At 39.2% G+C, this 23851-nt stretch overlaps 1 protein-coding gene across 5 annotated transcripts in view; it reads right to left on the bottom strand.

The window, feature by feature from the left end:
* The window catches only part of LOC129727727 (probable serine/threonine-protein kinase clkA), a 317383-nt gene that overhangs the window by 19620 nt on the left and 273912 nt on the right, over nt 1–23851 (bottom strand). The gene's annotated exons all lie outside the window — the stretch shown is intronic.

The following is a 23851-nucleotide window of genomic DNA, read 5'->3' as shown; positions in this document are numbered from 1 at the left end:
CGGAAAGAATGGCTCGATAATTGCTGAGTGTGCAACAGGGGATAATGTTGAGGTTGTGAAAAAAGATATAGAGAGCAATCTAGGTGAAAAGTATAGTGCTGTTATTCCCACAATTCCGAAACCAAAGGTGTAAAATTGTGGGGATGAGTGATCGGTATTCCTCTGAAGACTTCATTGACCTGTTGAAAAGTCAAAACGACATCAACGTCAATGAAGTGAAAGTTATTGCGGAGTACGAAAATACTCGCTTCAAATATAATAAATATAACGTAATTGTTGAAGTTGACAAGGATACTTATAACGCTTTGATGAGTGCTGGAAAAGTAAGCATTGGGTGGGATAAGTGTCCTGTACAAGAGGCCATTAATGTTTTGCGTTGTTTTAAATGTGGAGAATTTGGCCATAAAAGCACGGAGTGTGTTAATCCCGAAACATGTTCCAAATGTAGCGGGCAACACAAGACATCTGATTGCTCTTCAACTGAATTTAACTGCGTGAATTGTTTAAAGTCAAATAAAGAATTGAAAATGAATTTGGACGTTAAACATCCAGCTTCTAGTTCACAGTGTCCGGTTTATCGGAGACTGTTTGAAAAAAGAAAAAGCAACATGTTTTTTAGTAAATAGCAGCTAAAAGAATCGCAATGTGAGAGGAAGTTAGAAATATTATATCTGAATATTGATGGTTTATCTACAAATTATGTTGCTTTGCGGCATCTTGTGGAAACAAAACGTCCAATGTTAGTATTTTTAACCGAAACTCATATAGTAGATGCTGATGCATTTGATCAGTACAGTTTTCCGGGATACAAAGTTGCTTTTTGCCTTTCGCATTCCAGACATACTGGTGGGGTTGCTATTTACGCCAAGGAATCAGTAACATTCAACATTCTATCAAACGAATCTGTTGAAAATAATTGGTTCCTTGGAATTTCAGTTGAAGGAGGCATGACGATTGGAAACTTTGGACTTTTATATCACTCCCCTAGTTCAAGTAACCAGCGTTTTTTAGAAATATTAGATAACTGGTGGGATATCTTCGTTGATTTAAACAAATTAAATGTCATTGCTGGTGATTTCAATATTGATTGGTTAAATGATCCAAATTCGAATCAATTGAAGCAGTTAGCTAACTTTTACAATTTAACACAAACGGTTTCAGAATTTACGAGAATTTCCAGACATTCGCGTACATTAATTGATCACGTGTTTTCCAATTTTGACAACGTTCATTCTGTTACAGAGGCCGATTGTAAAATTCCAGACCATGAGACAATTTGTATTTTGTTAGAGAATGATCGAAACCGTGATGAATAGATAAAAATTAAGTGCTGGAATAGATATTCAAAGCAGGAATTGTCTCAGCTTGTTTTGAGAAGCTTGGATTTTCTCCCAATAACTGGTGATTTGAATAATAAAGCAGCTGTTCTCACCAATACGCTGAAAGAGTGTACCAGTAGTCTAGTTTTTGAAAAATACATTGAATCGGATAAATCGAACAGCTGGTACTCTTTGGATCTTTTACGTTTTAAACGTAAAAGAGATAAAAAGTACAAACAATTTTGCCGAAGTAACGATAACAATGATTGGAATAGGTACACTGTCGCGCGTAATTTATATTCACGCGCCTTGAAAAAGGCCCGTTGTGAATATATACAGAGGAAGATCGATCGACATCAAAATAACAGCAAAGAGTTATGGAAAATATTAAAAACATTAATGAAAAATAAAGATCGTTTTCCACAATCCATAACATTTGACGGTTTGAGAGAACAATCAGCGCGAGTAATAGCAGAGAAATTCAACAATTATTTCGTTGATAGTGTTCAATCGATCAATCAAAGCATTGATTTGGTCAATGAACCGGACGAGATAATACAGCCGATCAATAAAAACTGTAGCTTTGATGGTTTTCATCCTATTACTTTCGCAGAGTTGAAAGATATTTGTTTTTCTTTGGAAAGGTCGGCTGGTATCGACAATGTCAACGCAAAAGTAATACAAGATTGCTTTTATGTTATTGGACACGACCTGCTGGTCCTTGTTAATGAATCATTACAAACGGGGCACGTGCCTGAAGTTTGGAAGGAATCTCTTGTGGTTCCTATCCCCAAGATTACTGGGACGGATAAAGCCGAAGAGTTCCGTCCCATTAACATGTTGCACACACTAGAGAAAATATTAGAACTTGTTGTAAAAGGCCAGCTGATGAATTATTTAAATAGTAATAACTTGCTAATCCCAGAGCAATCAGGTTATCGAGAGGGTCACTCTTGTGAGTCTGCTTTGAATCTGGTGTTAGCAAAATGGAAAGAAAAAATCGAGGCTAAAGAAACTATTTTTGCGGTGTTTTTGGATCTAAAACGCGCTTTTGAAACAATTTCTAGGCCCTTATTGTTACAAACATTGGAGCGCTTTGGTATCGTAGGGACAGCATACCAATGGTTTGAAAGCTATTTGTGTGCTAGACTCCGAAGACTCGTTTTAACGATTTTGATTCGGATTCCATTGCTAATACACTTGGTGTACCGGAAGGAAGTGTTCTAGGGCCCATCATATTCATTATTTACATTAATGACATGAAGCGAGTTTTACGGTTCTGTGATATTAATTTATTCGCTAATGACACTGTTCTGTTCATTGCAGTGAAGCATCCGCTTGATGTTGTAGCACTTCTAAACCAAGATTTACATTATCTAGCGAACTGGTTAAAATTTAAGCAACTAAAGTTAAACATTAGTAAGACAAAGTACTTGATAATTTCTTCAGCCAACTCCAGACTAGACGTAAATATTGAAATTGATGATGAGACGATTGATCGCGTAAATGAAATAAAGTATCTTGGAGTAATTATTGATGACAGATTAACTTTTAAGTCTCACATTGATAATGTCATCAAAAAAATGGCCAGAAAATACGGTGTCTTGTGCCGGTTAAAGAATGAATTGACTATTAGTAGTAAAATTCAGTTGTACAAGTCAATTAATTCACCACATATAGATTTCTGCTCATCCATTTTATTCCTGGCAAAGAATACGCAAATATTGAGATTGCAACGTTTACAAAATAGAATTATGCGATTAATATTAAAATGTAATAGATACACTTCCTCGAGTTTTATGCTGGACGCATTACGATGGCTTTCTGTGAAGCAAAGAGTATATTTTTTGACAATAGTGTTTCTATATAAATTTTTTAATAATATGTTGCCTCGATATTTGTGTGACCGAATTGATAGAGGAAGAGATTTGCACAGGTACAACACTAGAAACGCGGAAGATGCCAGAACACCAAATTTTCTTTTCGGAAGATCACAGAACTCTCTGTTGTACAAAGGAATAAACTTTTTCAATTCGATGCCCAGGCAAGTAAAACGTGCAGCAACAATGGCAGAGTTTAAACGGCTTTGTATTTCACACATAAAGTCTGTTTTGTAGACAGCATAGATTTTTTGTAAATTTATAAAGAAGATTGTAAAATTGAAATATTTTTTTTTTTAATTTATTTGGTACATTAAGTTATTATGTTCATTGATGATGATGGATTTTTTGTTTGAATATAGTTATATAATATTAAATAGTAGAGTAAAAAAAAAAGAGTCGGCTACACATGTTTGAGTCACGCGCGCGGAGACTGACATAGACAATCTTGATAGGAGTACATCTGGTTTGAAACCCTGAAATGGAAACAAAAAGCATATCGGGTTGACAGATTGCTTTTTGGCTTGTAATATTTTCTAAATTATTTTACTTTCTTTTTAACAATTCATCTGTTTCCACAATTTTAAATAGGGTTTGAAGCGAAAACTGAAAAGGCTTGAGTTTGCCTGTGATCTGTAGAGCTCGTTATCGAGAAATATAGTATCATTGGATCTCTCTCGTAGTTCTAGATCGTTATCTAGAACCAATTCTGATTAGTGCACGCTCTTAAACATTAGGTTCAATTCCTAATCAAGTCCAGATAATTTCCGGGTTGGAAACGTTCTGGATGAGCCTTGGATTGGAAATCCGTCATTTTTTTTTTAATTATTGGTATTCATTTGAAGGGTTACTTTGTCTGAAATTTATAACCAGTCCGTTATTTGTTTGCCAACTGGTTACATTGCATGTTTTTAAAATATCTCATATAGATAAATCGTCCAGCTCAAACCGATGTAGTGGTATGAGGTGGGACCATCATCATCATCATCAAACAACTGTTACCACCTGACAAAATGCTTCTTGCAGCAGCGAAAGACCGATTCTTCAGACCTCAAGCTAACTTCATTCCAACGATTCATTTTCAAAGAGGCGAAACTCTAAACGAGTTATAGGAAATGCCGCGACCTGGTCTGCTCTGGTAAACACTTCTGCGATTAATGACTCTCATTCTTTAGCTTCTGCACTCGAACACCCCACCACTGCCGAGATCTCTGTATATTGTCAAAATTTTAACCGCATGCGAGGCGCTTACAAAATTACGAAATTACAAAAAAGGTACTATCCTGTTCATTTTCTGTTATTTCATCAACCGAAACCAGCTGGTACGAGGGTGTTCGCAATGGAGAAGTCTTCGGTTGCCGATATAATGTCTATAGAAATGACCGTAACTATCAATTATCTGAAACGAAATTCGTTGGTGATGTTTTAATTGCTGTGTCAGTAGACTTTAATTCAGTGCTTATCGACGCCATTCAGTTTAAAGAGTTCGAACATGTTTGGGTGAAAGCAGAACTAGTAGGAGAGACACACGTATTTGTTTCTGTCTATTTCCCTCCAAATAATGCGCGTAAAGAAATTTTTGAAAAGTTTTTTCATGTTGTTGAAAATATTGCACCTGAGCTGTTACACAAACCGCTTCTGGAGCCTGTCTTCTCGTATTCTTATCAAATGTGAGGTTTTGAACCGTTCTGTGATTGAAAATTTTGAAAGGTTAATCGAACTTAATTCTCAAACCCGTTTTATGACATTGTATTTCAATCACATGTCCCAAAATATTAACCCTTCTTCGAATATTCCAAATCGTGTCAACTTATCAATACTTCTGATTCTACTGTGTTTTTCGATACATCCATGATAGAAGAAATTCGTGGAATCCCGGATCATTCACGCGTGCAGCAGATCCCCAAAATTTTTTCTAATAAATACCGAAATATCAACTGCGACAATATGTTCTACACTGACGGATCCCTTCTCGATGGGTCCACTGGCTTCGGTATCTTCAATAACAATTTAACCGTCTCCCATAAGCTCGATAATCCTGCTTCTGTTTACGTCGCAGAATTAGCTGCAATTCAGTACACCCTAGGGATTATGGAAAAAATGCCCACGGACCATTATTTCATCTTTACGGACAGTCTCAGTTCCATTGAGGCTCTCCGATCGATGATAGATGTTAAGCACTCTCCGTATTTCCTGGGGAAAATACGGGAACATCTGAGTGCTTTATCCGAAAAATCGTATCAGATTACCTTAGCGTGGGTCCCTTCTCACTGCTCGATACCGGGTAATGAGAAAGCGGACTCTTTGGCTAAGGTGGGCGCAACAAACGGTGAAATTTATGAAAGACCAATTGCTTTTAATGAGTTTTTCGCACTTGTACGTCAGAATACGATCATCAGTTGGCAAAATTCTTGGACTAGAGAGGAACTGGGAAGGTGGTTACATTCCATTATCCCCAAGGTATCGACGAGTCCGTGGATCAAGGGGTTGGATGTAGGTCGGGATTTCATTTGCGTGATGTCGCGGCTTATGTCCAATCACTACATATTAGATACGCATCTCCGTCGTATTGGACTCGGGGAAAGTGGTATCTGTGCCTGTGGTGAAGGTTATCACGACATAGAGCACGTTGTTTGGTCATGCCCTGTACACCGTGACGCCAGATCTAAATTAATAACTTCCCTCCGGGCCGAGGGTAGAGGACCAGCTGTTCCTGTTCGTGATGTCTTGGCGAGTCGTGACCTACCCTACATGTCCCTTATATACATTTTCCTGAAATCCATCCACGCCCCAGTCTAGTCCCATTCCTTTCCATCCACATTCAACAAAACGGCAAGAGCACGTCATAGACCTCGATTTTGGAATCAGCAACTGAACCCCACACGAATCCGCCAGGACCTGAGAACCCGAGGCCTTTCGTGATATCTTGGCTTGAACAACAGCGAACAACAACAACGAACCATAACCAGCAACAGAACCCCGCACATTACTTCCAGGACTCGAGGATTACAAGCCCCTGTCCCAGCTCATGGCATCGTGGCTTAGCAGAACAAATCCATACATGCTGCATATTCATGGCCATTCGACGATCATCAGACGACCATTTAACTACAAAACATTGATTGAAAAATATATGCTAGTTTTAAGATAGACTTAATTTCAGCTCGTAGTCGGCAGCGAGGATAAAAAATTTACTTAAAGATTTTAAGTCATCAGATATAATTGGCGCCGTTAAACATTAAATTGTATTTGTGCCGTGTCAAATAAACGATAGATGAAAAAAAAAATAAGCTGTTACACGAAGTAAAATTCCACATATACGGTGATTTCAATCAACGCAACATTGATTTTATTCCGGACATTGATAACCATAGTATTTTAATTCTAATTATTGGCGGAAATGAAACGCTGCAACTTCTTTTTGTTAAAACCTTTAGTATTGGCCTTAATCAAATAAATCATGTGCAAAATGGAATGTTATCCAGGCCAACATTAGTGAAGACTTTTGTGTGACGAATTTATCACAATCATAATGGAAAAACGAAGTTTATCATACAGCAATAGAGTTTTCTTTATCTGTGCATGTGAATAAAAGACCTGATGTATATGAACTCGAAGATGTTTTTGACTTTCAGTCAGCAAACAATGATGAATTAAAACATAAACTAAATAGTATCAACTGGCAAGATGTATGTATTGTGTGAAGATGCAAACGTCGACACGGCTACAGAAAATTTTTAAAGGTATTATCTGACTTATTTATTAGAGAAATACCATTGAAAAGAAGAAGACGTCATGGCAATTCCAAATACCCAGTCTAGTACAACAGACAAATTTAAAACTTGAAAAATCGCAAACAAAATGCACCTAAAAAATACAAAACTCAAAAACATTGTGATGCATTAACAACATATCTTAACATTTGTAGCGAATTAAACGATGCCATTAGTAACGCGGTTGAAGAGTTCACATTAAAAACTGAGCTTGAAATCAAATCAAATTTCCTTCAAAAATGCAACTGCATGAAAAAGTTGAAGAGGCAGACATCTCCGATCTATTGGCTGATTTTTTGCATTTCTCCTAGAAAGGTCTAGCAATCACTTGCAAAACCGAAAGTATAAAAGTGCTCCAAAGGGCCGAATGGCATATATCACTCGACTCAGCTCAACGAGCTGAGCATTTTCTGTATGTGTGTGTATGTGTGTATGTGTATGTGTGTGTGCAGATTTTTATTCTCACTTACTTTTCTCAGAGATGACTGGACCGATTTTCATGAAGTTAATCCCAAATGGAAGGTTTTTTTGGCCCATAAAACCCTATTCAATTTTATTGTAATCGGATCTTTAGTTTCGAGGTTATGTATCAAAATGTAAAAATCATGAAACATCATTATCTCGAAAACTACACAACCGATTTGAACAAAATTGGTTCAAATGAACGGGCTATTTGAAATACGCTTAACTTTTGAATTTTATATAGATTGAACTTGTGGTTCAAAAGATATGAAAGGAAACGTATTCTGAAGACTGTTTAATCTTAGTCATTATTCTCAGAGATGGCTGGACTGATTTTCATAAAATCAGTTGCCCCATAAGACCCTATTGATTTGTTTTGAAATCGGACCATTACTTTGACTGTTATGTTCAAAAATGTGAAATACAGCTATGGAAAGGAACAAATTCCGAAAACTACTTGGACTCACTCACTTTTCTCAGAGATGGCTGACCCGATTTCCACAAAATTAGTGTCAGTTATTAGGTCTAGCTGCCTCATAACACCCTATTGAATTTTACTATAATCGAACTGTAACTTCGTCTGTAATGTACCAAAATGTGAAAATCACGAAAATTCATCATCTCAGAAACTACACAACCGATTTGATCAATATTATTATCAGGTGAGCGGGCTAGTAAAGGGTTAACTGATGAATTATGATTGAACACGTGGTTTCAAAGTTTGACTGCCCTATACGTTCCCATTTCATTTGATTACAATCGAACTTAAGTAACCGTTATGTATTAAATTGTTAATGAAACAAAGAAAGTTTATTATCTGAAAGATTACATGACTTATTTGAACATAACTAGTGTCATACGAACGAGTCATCTCTCAAACTTACAAATAACAAACTTCGTAACAATTTGGTATGTGGCTCAAAAGTTATGAAAAGAAAAGAAATTCAAAGGCTATTTAAAACTATACCTGCTTTGATCGATATATGTGGCCTCAACATGATTTAAATGTGGTATCTTAATATTTGAACGTTCCAAAATCATTAATTCCTTGCGATGTGTTTAAAGTCTGCAAATGCACGACGGTCATATGATATGATCAAAGTCAAATAACAAATCGTTTGAAATGATTGGTTTTATCGAAATGACAACATCCTCGACTTTTGGCCTCTGTATATCGCCCTAATTCTGAATATATTTATATTGGGTGGTACAGTCAAATTTCGCTCGTTGGGCTATGTTTAGTTGGGCTACGTTTTAGTTGGGCTCCCGCTCGTTGGGCTATAGCCAAACTAAATCGAAGTCAAACATCATTTCTGACAACACTGATTTTCGTTTGAGGGGTTTGTGGAAACATTTTTTGAACGCATGAAGTAGAGTTTATTCGAATCAGAAAATCAAATGAAGCTGAATATAAATTTATGAAAACAATATTTGAATAGGTTGTTTGAGAAACAGCATAAGTTTATCTGGCGTAATAATGCAACGTAGAGCTTTGCCTGTTTTTGAGAGTATTTGAGAACACGTTATTGTTGAGCACTTCTCTGGCTTGAAATGATCACACAGGCTTAAGCCAAGCAAATTTTGAATTTGGCCTTATGCTGAACTTTCCGTATTCCTTTGTAGATTTTAACCTCTTGAACCTTTTAAACGAATCTATATTCATATGGAAAACAATCATTTATGAACAAAACCCAGAAAACGTAGGAGAGAAATTAGTATAAGCAGTATCATTCTTAAAGAATGGTTTTGCAGTTTGTCAACCAACTATAACGATTTTGCAAAACTTTGCTGCGTTTCCAGTAACAACTCCAACAACAAGAAACAATCGGTGTGCTCCTTAATCGATTTGCAACTTTGACAGCTCAGCCCAACGACTGAAAGTCTTTCACTAGATGGACTACGGATTTAGTGCAACGAGCGAAATTCGACTGTATTCGGTCATTTTCAGCAGATTTTCTGGCATCAGTCTGAAACCGGAAATACCCCTATTGGGAGGTATTTAGTTATTTTGGTTGTTTTCCAGAAACTAAAAGTGGTCGTCTTTAAATTCAAAATGGTGTCCAGGGTCAATGTTTGGTTTCCATGCATCATCTCGATTACGGAAATATCCATATTGAGTATTATTCAGTTTTTCACAAAGAGCCATCTTGGATTTCAAAATGGTATTTAAGATAATTTCTGGCCTCTGAGCGTCATTCTGGTTGAAGAAACACCCATATTGGGTGTTATTCGATCATTTTCGGCTGTTTTCCAGGAACTGGAAGTCGCCAACCTAGAATCGTGGTCGATTTCACCTGCTGTGTATCATTCTAGATCCGGAGATACTCATGTTAGACGGAAATCGGCCATTTTTGGCTGTTTTTCAGAAACCAGAAGTTGCCATCCTACAATTCATAATGGTGCCTGAGGTCAATTTTTAGCTTCTTGCAACATTCTGGCACCGGAGATACTCATATTAGGTGGTATTTGGTCACTTTGGGCTGTTTTTCAGAAACCGAAAGTCGTTATTTTTGAATTTAAAATTGCCTGTAAAAACAATTTCTGTCATCTGGGCGAAATTCTGGTTCCGAAAACATTCATATTGAATGGTATTTGGTCAATTCCGGCTGTTTGCCAGACACCGGAAGTCATCATCTTAAAATTCAAGATTGTGTCTGTGATCAATTTTCAGCTTCTGTGCATTTTTCTGGTTCCGGAGATACTCATATTTAATGGGAATCGTCCATTTCAGGCTGTTTTCTAGAAACCGGAAGTTGCCATCTTACAATTCAAAATGTTGTCTGAAATCGATTTGTGGCTCAAGTGCATCATTACGATTCCGGAAATACCCATATTGGGTGGTGTTTGGTCGTTTGCCGCTGTTTTTCCGAAACCTGAAGTCGCCACAATGATCCCACCGCTATCAACTTGTGCAAATAACGTGTTATAAAAAGTGTTTGATAAGTTGTGGTGGTTGAGTGTAATTGATTGATCAAAAAACCGATCAATGAAGATAGGATCTTTTGAAATGTTTTTCTAGATATTATTATATTGGGTGGAAATCGGCCATTTTCGGCTGTTTTCCAGAAACCGGAAGTTGCTTTTTTACAATACAAAATGTTGCCTGAGGTCGATTATGGAACATATTTGTTACCACTAAAAACTAAAAACAGAAGAGAGAGGGGCGTCGAACTATTATGCACATATTTGTTACCTCTAAAAACATTCACATACCAAATTAAGTTGTATTTTCTTGATTGGTTCTTGAGTTATGCGAAATTTGTGTTTCATTTGTATGGGATTCCTCCCCTATAGAAGAGGGAGGGGTGTCAAACCATTATGCAAGTATTTGTTACCTCTAAATTTGGTTCCATTTAGTTGATTAGTTCTCGAGATGTGCAGAAATTTATGTTTCATTTGTATGGAACTCCTCCCTTCCAGGAGAAAGAGGGGCGGCCGACTATTATGAAAATATTTGTTACCCCTTAAAACATCCACATGCCAACTTCGGTTTCATTTGCTTGGTTTGTTCTTGAGTTGTGCAGAAATTTATGTTTCATTTGTATGGAAACTCTCAAACTATCATAGGAACCTTTATCGGCACCAAAAACCCATACATACACATTTTTACGTCGATCGGTTCGGTAGTTTTCGAGCCTATAGGGTTCAGACAGACAGACAGACCGGACAGCATTTTTATTTGTATTGATTACAACATCAATATTTTAGAACCTAAAGAGTGAATATACATCTATTGGATTGAGGCGTTTATATAAATCTATTTTTACAAATAAAAGTTTGAATGAGGAAGGCTGGGTCTGACCGCTAGGTTTTTCAACAAAATTATACAACTTTCTCAGAATCTGATCGTGACTATACATTCTTCTCCAACTTTCCTGAGTTTCCCAACTATTTCAATATTGAACATGTCATCGCACGTGAAATTGAAGATACTATAAAAGCTTTGGATGCGTCTAAAGGTCAGGGACCAGACAGAATTCCGCCAGCATTCATGGAACATTTAGCTGAAGAGCTAACTTTCCCATTGTTCACGCAAAAGTTCAAGCTTTAATCATCCAATGTGTTCTTTCAATTCGCACAGAATTTGCTCTGACTTCGCACAACCAATGCGTGATACGCATAACGCAAAAGTTGTACAAGGAATACATTGACAGAGATCAAAATCAGAATATGTATCATATACACAAAAATCGTAATGTCTCGGTAAAATTCGGCTTCGGGCGAAAGATCAGTTTCGAGCCGCTCAAAAAACCGTTGTTTACTTTCGCGATCCGGTGCGTATCAACGGCTCGTGCATCCCTAAAAATCGTCAGCAACCGAAACAGCCAATAGCGAGCCTTGTTGCCGCGGAAGTTATTGACGCTGGTGCCAGTAACGCAGAACCGAATGCATGTGAATGAAACCAGAGTCATAATTAAATGCAAAATGTTTTGGACTAATTTCATGTTTTTGTTAATTGTTAATGATTGAATGATGTTTTCAAATGACCTGCTGAAAGTGAATCGATCAGACAATAATTTCTTCAATGGAGTCAGTACCCAACTTATCAGTATTGATTGCTGGTTGCACTGTTCTAACGATGCCAACCTTCTGAACATCGGCTGATGCTTTATAAGTGTAGTGGTTCTTGATTTTCAATTTGTCGCTGGAATCTGGTTGTTTCCCGAAATTCTGGAAAAACTCATATCTAGTGCCTTTGTTCAAATCTGGTAAAAATCCGACATTAGCAACTATCGAGACATAGCCATTCTTTCCTGTATACCTAAGCTTTTTGAAGCAAAAATAAACAAAAAGTTATTCCTTCAAATAAAAAATAGAATTACTCCAACGCAACACGGTTTTTTCAAAGGGCTCTAAAAAACAACTAACTTACTCGAGTTTATTAACTTCTCTTTGAACGCAATGGATAAAGGAAATTATGTTGAAACCTCATATACTAACTTCAGTAAAGCTTTCGATCGCATTGATATACCCTGCTTCTCTTCAAGTTACGAAAAATTGGAATTCATCCACAATTACTCAAATGGATTGAATCGTGTTTGATAGATCGTCAACAAACAGTCAAATTCAAAGGTAGACTTTCGAAACCTATTCAGGTAACCTCAGGAGTTCCTCATGGCTCTCACTTGGGCCCTCTACTATTTATTTTATTTGTAAACGACATTTCCTTTATTCTAAAACATATAAAAACTCTTATTTATGCCGACGACATGAAACTTTTCATTGAAATTTAGACCGATGATGATGTAAACATTTTTCGTAACGAGATAAAATATTTTTATATTTGGTGTAAAAAAGCCTTCTTCAGCTAAACGTAAAAAAATGTGGTTCAATGGCTTTAAACAGAAAAAGTAACATACCAAACATTATTATTTTCTAAGGAGATCAGGAAGGGTAACCGCTCCTATATTCATCTCAGTACCTATGTTCATCTCATCACGCCTTTTTTACCATATTTTCAACGTAAAACTTTCAGCCACTTGAGAAAATCGAGGAGCAAATAGATTTACTTTTAAAAATTTGTAGAAATTTGACGGTAAATTGGACAAATGAGAGAAATAAGATGAATATAGGTGCACCAAGCTGTTGAGATGAATAATGGAGCGATTACCCTAGTAGAGAAATGTGAACGAGCTAGGGACTTAGATGTCATACTTGACTCAAAATTAACATTCACTGATCACTACAATACAATTATCAAAAAGGCTAGACACATGCTCAGTTTTATAAAACGTTTCTGCTTTAACTTCCAAGATCCATACACAATAAAAACCCTTTAATGTGAATGCTATCGACTGTGACGTGATCTATTATTGCTTGGATTTTCGGCTCATCAGTCTTTAAGCTGAACTAAACGAAGTACTGCCTCTTTTCCTTCAACGTTTCGACAATATATTTTGTCTTTATCAAGAAGTCTACAAAAAACAAAGCAGAGATGTGTTTTCCCTATTTTAAAACCTTTTCCGAATGTCTGGTACTTACTAAAGCTTTTCGTTTTGTTTTCATTTGTAACTTATATAATACATAATTAACAGTGGTCTGTTTGCGTTTGTCACATAAAAGGAACTATTTTAAATAATTTTTGTCATTGAATAATCTAGAAAAACTTGTACTCGGAAAAACATTATTTATGGTCACAATTGTTAATCTTCTACTAGTGTGTTGTCGAAATTTTATCTAGATCAGATTGTCTGAGTGCGCATGATTGTCAGTTTCATGACGTCTATGAATTTTATGTTGTTTATTATTGTTTTTTACTGTGTTAAACACACCTGCATAAATAGAACCTAACCCGTCTGTATCACTTTTCTTGTTAACTGTATTGTTGTTCGTTGCTATGTGGCGTATTTCCAGAATCGGTAGTGCTGTTGTGTTTCTGTGTTGGTCGAGTATTTTAACATTGTTAAGATCAAATGTGTGTTGGGTTCTAATACAGTGGTGCAAGAGTGCTGTCTTTTCACTTAGTGTTGCGAATTGTGGATCTTCTATGTCGGTGCCTGTGTCAACAAGTTTCTGCAGTGCATTCAAGTTCGATCTGTGTCCGCTAATTCGTGTTTTTAACTTATTTGTAGTCATGCCAATATATTGTGAACTGCAGTCGTTGCATGAAATACTATAAATAACATTGGTGTGGTCGTCTTTTGCTATTTTATCTTTTGTTTGTGTATAATATTGTTTGGCCATGTTTGTCTTTCGTGTGGCTAACTTAACTGTTTTGTAATCGTTTTTCAGGAACTTACTGATCTTATCGGTGAGATACGGAATGTATGCTATTGACCGGTAAGTGTATTCGAGGTGTTCACTCGGCGATTGGTTGGAACTATGTTGCTCGGTACTCCTACAGTTTCTCTGGTTGATCAGGCGATGTCGCAGTGTCTTAGGGTAGTCGTTCAGCTTCAAATGCTGATCCATTATGTTGACTTTTGCAGACTCCGATAGGCCGGTGGACAACCTGTTCACTCTACTAATAAAATTGATGGCCATGTTTATTTTTTGGTGAGGTGGATGCACCGAAAAATAGTTTAGAAAACGGCCACTTGCAATCGGTTTTTGGCACTACCGATTCTGGAAATATGCCACATAGCAACGAACAACAATACAGTTAACAAGAAAAGTGATACAGACGGGTTAGGTTCTATTTATGCAGGTGTGTTTAACACAGTAAAAAACAATAATAAACAACATAAAATTCATAGACGTCATGAAACTGACAATCATGCGCACTCAGACAATCTGATCTAGATAAAATTTCGACAACACTCTAGTAGAAGATTAACAATTGTGACCATAAATAATGTTTTTCCGAGTACAAGTTTTTCTAGATTATTCAATGACAAAAATTATTTAAAATAGTTCCATTTTATGTGACAAACGCAAACAGACCACTGTTAATTATGTATTATATAAGTTACAAATGAAAACAAAACGAAAAGCTTTAGTAAGTACCAGACATTCGGAGAAGGTTTTAAAATAGGGAAAACACATCTCTGCTTTGTTTTTTGTAGACTTCTTGATAAAGACAAAATATATTGTCGAAACGTTGAAGGAAAAGAGGCAGTACTTCGTTTAGTTCAGCTTAAAGACTGACGAGTCGAAAATCCAAGCAATAATAAAAACACTTTATAATTCCTATGTCAAGTCACCGTTGTACTGTTACTACACATGTAAACAGAATAGAATCAGTGCAAAAACAATTCCTGCTATATGCACTTCGAAATCTACGATGGACGTCATTTCTCCTACCATCATATGACGAATGCTGTAGACTTATCGACATCCAATCATTAAAAGCTGTTACTAGTCGGCCAGACGGGCTTACTATTCTAGACCCCCGGTCCCTGGTCTTTCCTCTGGAGACCGATTGGGGCGGGTACTCATGACCTCTTTTATGCCCGAGCTCAAGCGTGAGGTCCTCTCCCTCAAGGTCGGCTCTAAGTCTAGTCGGTTAATCAGGACGGTGATATGTGTGAACTAGAGAAAAGCTAGTGATTATAATTTTAACGTTTAATAACCTTAAATTTGTACAAGCTGTGTGGGTGTGTATCAGTGTCACTGTATGGCTAATTCTAGGTTACCTTTAGCGACGGTAAGGGGGGGTTGGTTTCCTGGCTGGTCAGCACAGATGGGACGGGAACGTGGCGGGCTCTCCTTTCTACGTTGGTACCATGCAACGCGCGCCGTGGGCGTTAAGATAAGGCTCTCGCGGGTGTGTTGGTAGCAGAAAAGTGGATCACAGCTGGGTCTCTATCTTGATTCCTCTGAAGACTACTCCTACACGTGTACCATACACTATCGGATCTCTTTCGCCGGTCCGGGCACGGCTCGGGAACCCGAAGGTTGGTGAGTTTTCTCCAATCTAAACTCAACAATTCCACCTTGGGGCTCGTTACGGGTCCAATTCGATGGGATATTAATTTTCGGGTCCTGATTCGCCTTCTTTTCAAGGTTTAGTTGGGATTTGCACCAAAGAATTTCGATCCGGATGATCGACACTTATCGATTTTGACAAAAGGGTATAACTTGTCACTTGCTCTTCGAATGTGTACAATGGAAATGAGGCCGACTCTCGATACTCAGCTTTCAATAAGCTTTTAGCTTTCATGTACTCCCATTCATCTCTCTCTCTCTCTCCACTTGGTTTGCTATCTCTGCTTCCTGGCTCAATCCGTCCCCTGAACTGAAGTCGTCCCGTCTATTTTCTAGCAGTTTTTCGTGTATAGTGTACTGTGAACTTAATATTAACCCTTTGTGTGCTTAGTGTATTTATATTGGCCAATATTCTTTTTAACTCATGGGAATTTTAATATTACGGAGGTTTCTTATTTTATATATTTATAACTATCACACCAGGTAAATGTTACGAACGGTAACACTACCTTCTACTCTCTCTGAAAAATAAATTATTATCCATGATAATAATTTATTTTTAATTAAACTTTAATCATCAGATTGAACCCAGGTTTGAGTTTGCACCTTTTCGTGCTATCCTCGACATTCTTGAAGAACATATTTTCTATCTCAAAATCCACGAACTAACAATTTGCTTCTCATCGCAAAGCAAAGCTGACCGTTTTACTCTAAAGCTCTCTCTGGTGCTAAACAACAGCACGAATCGATAGAATGGAACAACTATCACATCTCTCATTCTAGCTCTACGATAAAGTATCTCTCAAGTACACAATAGAGATTTGTTTCACAAATTTCTACGTGTTGGATGCTTTGGCCGTTTGTTGGGAAGTTGAAGGAAGGTGACAATTATTAAATTAAAGCAGTTTACAGTGTCGCTTACTACAAGATCGCGAGTGGGATTCAAACCCTGCTCTCAGGGGCCGTTGAGTTGTACATTTCGCGGTTTTAATTAACTCTTGACAGTTTTAACCTCTAACGCCGAGCGATTCTTTAGTGAGCAAGAGCTATAAAACTATGGCTCTGGCATACAAACAGACACAAAACATTCATTTGCTTGAGCTTTATCAATCTCTACAACCCTTTTTTTACTTTATTTATGTAATAATTCTACTATGGCAACAAACGTAATAAATTAACAGTGATACATGCAAGATAGCATTTAGATTCGAGATCTGTACGACCTCACGACTGTACAATACGCAGCTCTAGTAGGAAAGGTTTTCTATCGGAAATTCACGGCTTCAAATCAGCCGCAGAGAAAATTCCGATCACTTTCCCTTTATCGTCTGCGAGTTCGTAAGAACTTGTCCCTCTTCGAGACACCACGGTACATGGGACATAAGCTGGCCCTATTTTTGCATTGTATGCATCTCCAGCAGAAGAGAGTGTGAAGTTTCGGCGATAAACTTGCTTACCCACCTGATATACAGGTGCGGCTTTCTGATATCTCAAGTTATAGTTTCGTTTACTATGCTCGTGAGCTTTTATTAGGTTTTTACGAACCATATCGAATATACCTTCATTAATTGTGACTCTACGATCATCTCGTTCATTGTTTGATATATTTTGTTTATCGACTTCTCTCAAATGATGCTCGCCGCTGGAAACAATTTCGTGGCCGAATAAGATTCGGTACGGGGTGAAACCTGTCGACTGGTGAAGGGTATTGTTTATCGCGTGTTCTATCTCCGAGATTCGCGTATCCCATAACCTCTGGTCGGATTTCACATATGTTCTTATACATGAATTTATACCACGGTTGAGCCTCTCGACTGGATTAGCTTGACTGTGGTGCCTAGCGTTTGTCCAGTGTTTAACCTGATATTTATCTAGAAAAACCTTAAATTCGTGGCTGACGAAACTCGTTGCATTGTCAGAAATTAAAATCTCTGGCACCGAGTATCGCCTAAACCACTGCTCTTCTAATATTTTTACAGTTAAAGCCGATGATATTTTCTTTACAGGGACTAATACCGTCCATTTGGAAAACAAATCCAATAATACCAGAAGATGCGCGTTACCCGATTTACTTCTGGGTAGTGACTGTATATAGTCGATAGACAAAATTTGGAAGGGTTTATTGACCAATCTTTGTTTTCCCATTTCAGGATGTTGTGATACATTGGAAGGTTTACTCTCTTTACAGGTTTGGCAATCTCGTACATACTTTTGGACATAGGAAGACATTTTCGGCCAAAAGTATTGCTTTTTAATTTTGTCCAGTGTTTTCTCGAAACCCATGTGTAGTGAATCATCGTGCTCTTTTTGTAGAACAGTGGGACGGAGCTCCAAGGGAACACACAGTTTCCACTCATGGCTATAGTCGAGTACCTCATTTTTAGTCGGAACCAGCTTGTAAAGCTTACCGCCCTCTATTTTTAAATCGGAGCACTCGTCGGGTAACTGCTGGACTTTTCTTATCATCTCAGAATACCATGTATCTCTACTCTCTTGCAAGGTTAAAGCTTCAACCGCTCTAGACAGTGCATCAGGCACAATATTGTCTCTCCCTTTTCGATGTTTAATTTCTAGGTCGTAACCCTGGAGCTCAATGCTCCAGCGACTCAGGCGTGAGGACGTTCGCCACTTACCGCGCATTATATGGGTTAAAGCCGACGCATCAGTAACAACGGTAAAGCGCGTGCCCTCGATATAGGGTCTAAACTTCTCAATCGCTGACAAAACCGCTAATCCTTCTTTTTCCGAAGCAGCGTATGCTTGCTGCGCGGGCGTAAGTTTATGCGAAAAATACGCGACGATTCTCTCGCCGTCGTCATACTGCTGGGTTAAAATTGCGGCAACGGCCGTATTGCTTGCATCGCTCTGTATTTGGAAGGGACGGGAAAAATCCGGATTGCACAGAACCGGAGCGGAAACAAGATGCGTATAAAAGCTTGTTCCGCCTCTTCGTTCCAAATTATGCTTTTCGGTTTTTTCTTGAGTAAGTTTGTCAATGGTGCTGTTATTTCACTGAATTGGTGAATGAAACGCCGATAATAATTTGCCATACCTAAATACCATCGTAGGGTGCGAATTGATGTTGGTCTTTCATAATTTATAATGGCTTCTATGCGATCTGGGTTGGGTTTTAGACCGTGAGGTGTGAGTAAATATCCCAAGTAGGGCAGTTCTTGTAGGCAAAATTTCGATTTCTCTAGGTTCACCGACAGATTGGCTGCTGAGAGGCGGCAAGCTACTTCTCGCAAACTGGCTAAGTGCTCTTCGAACGTGTCACTTACTACGACAATATCGTCGAGATAAATGAACACGCCAGATTCCAGCTCTCCGTACCCAAGCACTTCATCCATAAGGCGAGAAAGAGTTGCTGGGCTATTTACCAAGCCAAACGGTAACCTTGTGAATTGAAATGAACCACGGCCCAGAACCGAAAATGCGGTGTATTTTCTCGACTCTGCCTCAAGAGGAATCTGCAGGAAAGCTTTCGTCAAATCGATGGTGGAGAGGTATTTAGACGCTCCCAACCGACTGAGAATGCGATCCTGATGCGGCAATGGATAGGCGTCTCTCTGCGTGCGCTCATTTAGGCGTCGCGCATCCAAACACAGTCTTACCTCTCCGTTAGGTTTTATCACTGGCACTGTGCTTAGTGACCAATTACTGTGACTCTTTTCGATGACCTGCTGCGCTAATAGCTTATCAAGCTCGGCATTGATTTTCTTCTGTATTTGGGGTGACGTTGGATAGGGGTTTATGCGTATTGGCGGAAGGTGTTTGCATTCGTCTTTAATCTTAATGTTATGTGCAATAAGCGTCGTTTCGCTTTCGTCTCGATTAGACGCAAATTGTTTATCTCCGTTTGAGTTCGCAAAATAACAATACACGAGTTATCGTACGGGTGTTTTTTTGTCGATTAGTTCTTGTGCTGCGCGATAACAATAGCCTGTTATATATCGGCAGAAACATCTGCACACTGGTAGGGGCAGGCTACCCCGCCAGGGATTCGATACGCAGCTGATATATCAGCAAGAATAATTCTCCCGCACCGCTGTTACCCCGCTAGCAGCACGGACCATCATACGATCGAGCGAGTGGAAGTCAACTACAAGTGGCATCTACAAGGTCGCGTGTAGGACACGGCCACTGCGTCTCAACACGAAGCTGGATCGTCATTGTTTGTTCTGCGGAGACGCTCGATTAATTCTACTATCAGCCGTGAGGTCGTGACTTAGACGTTCGGTGACGTATTACCTTTAGAATTTTTACTATTATTATCAATATTATTACTATGTTATAATATTATTATTAATATTATTATTGATATTATTATTGTTATTATTAATATTATGTCTATAATTATTATTATTATCATTATTACTATTGTTATTAGAATTAGTATTACTGTCTTTTTTTTATTTGATCCATTGTAGATTGAAAAATTGTTTTTAAAATTTAACATCAACTACTTGAACCCCCCCCCCCCATATTCGAATATTTATCGTTTGTGTGCGGTAGACCGTAACGCTCCCGCAAAATGGACGACATGCAGGTGCAACTTTTCCTGGAGGTGGAAACAAACGGGGAAGAAATTGAAATTTCTCCCATCAGCTCACCCCTACCTTCCCCTGTGCCCTCCCCTTTGCCAAGTCCTGTACCAAGAGTACCGGAAGTACGGGTAAAAGCTTACCCAGATGCCGCTGGCGGTCCCTACGTTGTTTTTTTCCGGCCCATAAAGAAGCCATTGAATATTATTCAAATTGGCAAAGACCTGGCAAAACATTTTTCGGCCGTAACCGAGATTACGAAGGTGAGGCCGAACAAACTGCGAGTTGTCGTGAGTAGCTTGAAGCAAGCAAACGCAATTGCTGGCTACGAGCTCTTCACGAGAGAGTATCGCGTGTACATCCCTGCCAAGGATGTAGAAATCGACGGTGTGGTTACCGAGGGGAATCTCACTGTCGATGACATTTTGCGTCATGGAGTTGGCTGTTTTAAAAACCCCTTGATGCAAAGTGTAAAGATACAGGATTGCAAGCAATTGCATTCAGTATCCATCGAAGAAGGGAAGAAGAAATTCCTCCCTTCGGATTCCTTCCGAGTAACATTCGCCGGATCCGCGCTGCCGAACTACGTCCGCTTGGACAGGGTTCGTCTACCTGTACGCCTGTTCGTACCGCGGGTCATGCATTGCCAAAACTGTAAGCAGTTAGGTCACACAGCCACCTACTGCTGCAACAAGGCACGCTGTAGCAAGTGCGGAGGCAATCATGCTGAGAACGCTTGCAGTGGGGATACTGAAAAGTGTCTTTATTGCGAGGGAACTCGGCATGACCTTCCGGCATGTCCCGCGTACAAACAGCGCGAGGAAAAAATTAAGCGTTCCCTTAAGGAACGATCAAAGCGCTCTTTTGCAGAAATGCTAAAGAGGGCTGAGCCACCCTCGACAGGAAACATCTTTTCCTTTTTGCCAACCGATGAGGGTACATCTGACGATCCCGTCGAAGGGTGTTCCTATGCCTTGCCAGAGGGATCTAGGAAGAGGAGAATGCTCAACTCTCCTAATCTTTCTCGTAAAGGTCGTAAGATAACCCCTAGCGGAATGACCAATAAGACAACACAAAAAGGAAGCGGTGAAGAAAAACCGAAGCAAGTACCCCCCGGTTTTAATTTCAAATCAAACCAGGAGTACCCACCGCTTTCTGGGGCACCAAAAACCCCTCGTGCACCCATTTCTCGATCAGAAGACATAAAAGAAACAGGGTTCATAAAATTCTCTGATATTGTGGACTGGATATTTAAAATATTCAACATACCAGATCCCCTTCAAAACATTCTTCTTGCCCTTCTCCCAACAGTGAAAACCTTTTTGAAGCAACTCACAGCAACTTGGCCCCTCATTTCAGCTATCGTATCTTTCGATGACTAATACGTTGAAAGAGGTTTGGAATTTTGTCACTGTGTTACAGTGGAACTGCAGAAGTATCATCCCCAAATTTGATTTATTTTCACATTTGATAAACACATACAATTGTGATGCGTTCGCGCTTTGTGAAACTTTTCTCAATTCAAATGACCAACTTAATTTCCACGATTTTAACATCATTCGTCGAGATCGAGACTCACACGGTGGAGGGGTACTTTTAGGGATCAAAAAGTGCTATTCTTTTTTCAGAATCGACCTCCCCTCGATCTCGAATATTGAAGTTGTTGCCATTCAAACGAATATGAATAGAAAAGACCTTTGCCTTGTTTCGTTATATATTCCCCCATCCGCGCGGATTGAACAGAAGCAACTCCTTGATATAGCAGAATTGCTTCCCGCACCTTTTTTGATTTTGGGAGATTTTAACTCTCACTGTTCGCTATGGGGGTCGCTGTACGACAACAACCGATCTTCTTTAATTTGTAACTTGATCGACGACTTCAATATGACACTTTTGAATACTGGGGAAGCGACACGTGTACCTAATCCTCCAGCACGTGAAAGCGTGCTTGACCTATCCCTCTGCTCGACATCACTTGCGTTAGATTGCCAGTGGAAAGTAATCAACGATCCCCACGGTAATGATCATCTCCCAATCGTTATATCAATTGCTAATGGTTCAACTCCCCCGAACCCAATCAATATTTCCTACGACCTTACACGTAATATCGATTGGAAGCGTCATGAGTCTATTACAGCGGAATCTATCGAGACTCACGAGGAACTTCCTCCGGAGGAAGAATACGCGTTCTTAGCTGGCTTGATAATCGACGCCGCGACGCAAGCTCAGACGAAACCGATACCCGGGGTAACGATTAGACAACGCCCTCCCAACAAATGGTGGGACAAAGAGTGCTCTGAGCTGTACGCGCGAAGGTCCGCGGCGTATAAGGACTACCGGGAGTACGGCACTGTCAACCTACTACGAAAGTACGAGGCACTGGGCAGGCAGATGAAGAGCTTAGTAAAGGCGAAAAAACGCGGGTACTGGCGGCGGTTCGTAAACGCGTTGTCGAGGGAAACAGCGATGAGCACTCTTTGGGATACCGCCAGGCGCATGCGGAACCGTGACGTTTCGAATGAGAGTGAGGAGTATTCAGTTCGCTGGATACTCGATTTTGCCAAAAAGGTCTGTCCGGATTCTGTACCGGAACAGAAAACCTTTCGCGACGCGTTTATAGTAACTACGGAAGAGCCTCCATTTTCGATTTGGAATTTTCAATGGCTCTCCTGTCGTGCAACAATAAGGCTCCAGGGTTAGATAGAATAAAATTCAACCTGTTGAAGAATCTACCCGACTCTGCAAAAAGACGCTTGTTGGAATTGTTCAACAAGTTTCTTGAGCTAAATATTGTTCCGCATGACTGGAGGGAGGTAAAAGTCATTGCTATTCGGAAACCCGGGAAACCTGCCTCTGATCACAATTCATATAGGCCGATTGCGATGCTCTCTTGCCTCCGGAAATTAATGGAGAAAATGATCCTCTTACGGTTAGACAAATGGGTCGAAACAAACGGTTTACTTTCAGATACTCAATTTGGCTTTCGCCGGGGCAAAGGGACGAACGATTGCCTAGCGTTGCTTTCTACTGAAATTCAACTCGCATTTGCTCGAAAAGAGCAAATGGCTTCTGCGTTCTTGGATATTAAGGGGGCTTTTGACTCTGTCTCTGTAGAAGTTTTAAGCGCGAAACTTCATTCGCAGGGACTTTCACTAAATCTGAATAACTTTTTGCTCAATTTGTTGTCAGAAAAGCATATGTATTTCTCACATGGCGATTCGACAACTTCCCGAATTAGTTACATGGGCCTTCCCCAGGGCTCATGTTTAAGTCCTCTCTTATATAATTTTTACGTCAATGACATCGATGAATGTCTTGCAAATTCATGCACGCTAAGGCAACTTGCAGACGATAGCGTTGTATCCATTACTGGTAGCGTGGCTAGCGATCTGCAAGGACCATTGCAAGATACCTTAGACAATTTGTCTGAATGGGCTCTTAAGCTGGGTATCGAATTCTCTCCGGAGAAAACTGAGTTGGTCGTTTTTTCTAGGAAGCATAACCCA

This window comes from Wyeomyia smithii, chromosome 3, assembly GCF_029784165.1.
Source record: "Wyeomyia smithii strain HCP4-BCI-WySm-NY-G18 chromosome 3, ASM2978416v1, whole genome shotgun sequence".
Classification (NCBI taxonomy): domain Eukaryota; kingdom Metazoa; phylum Arthropoda; class Insecta; order Diptera; family Culicidae; genus Wyeomyia; species Wyeomyia smithii.
The sequence above is the reverse complement of the archived record's forward strand: the minus strand, read 5'-3'. Positions and strand labels throughout refer to the sequence as shown.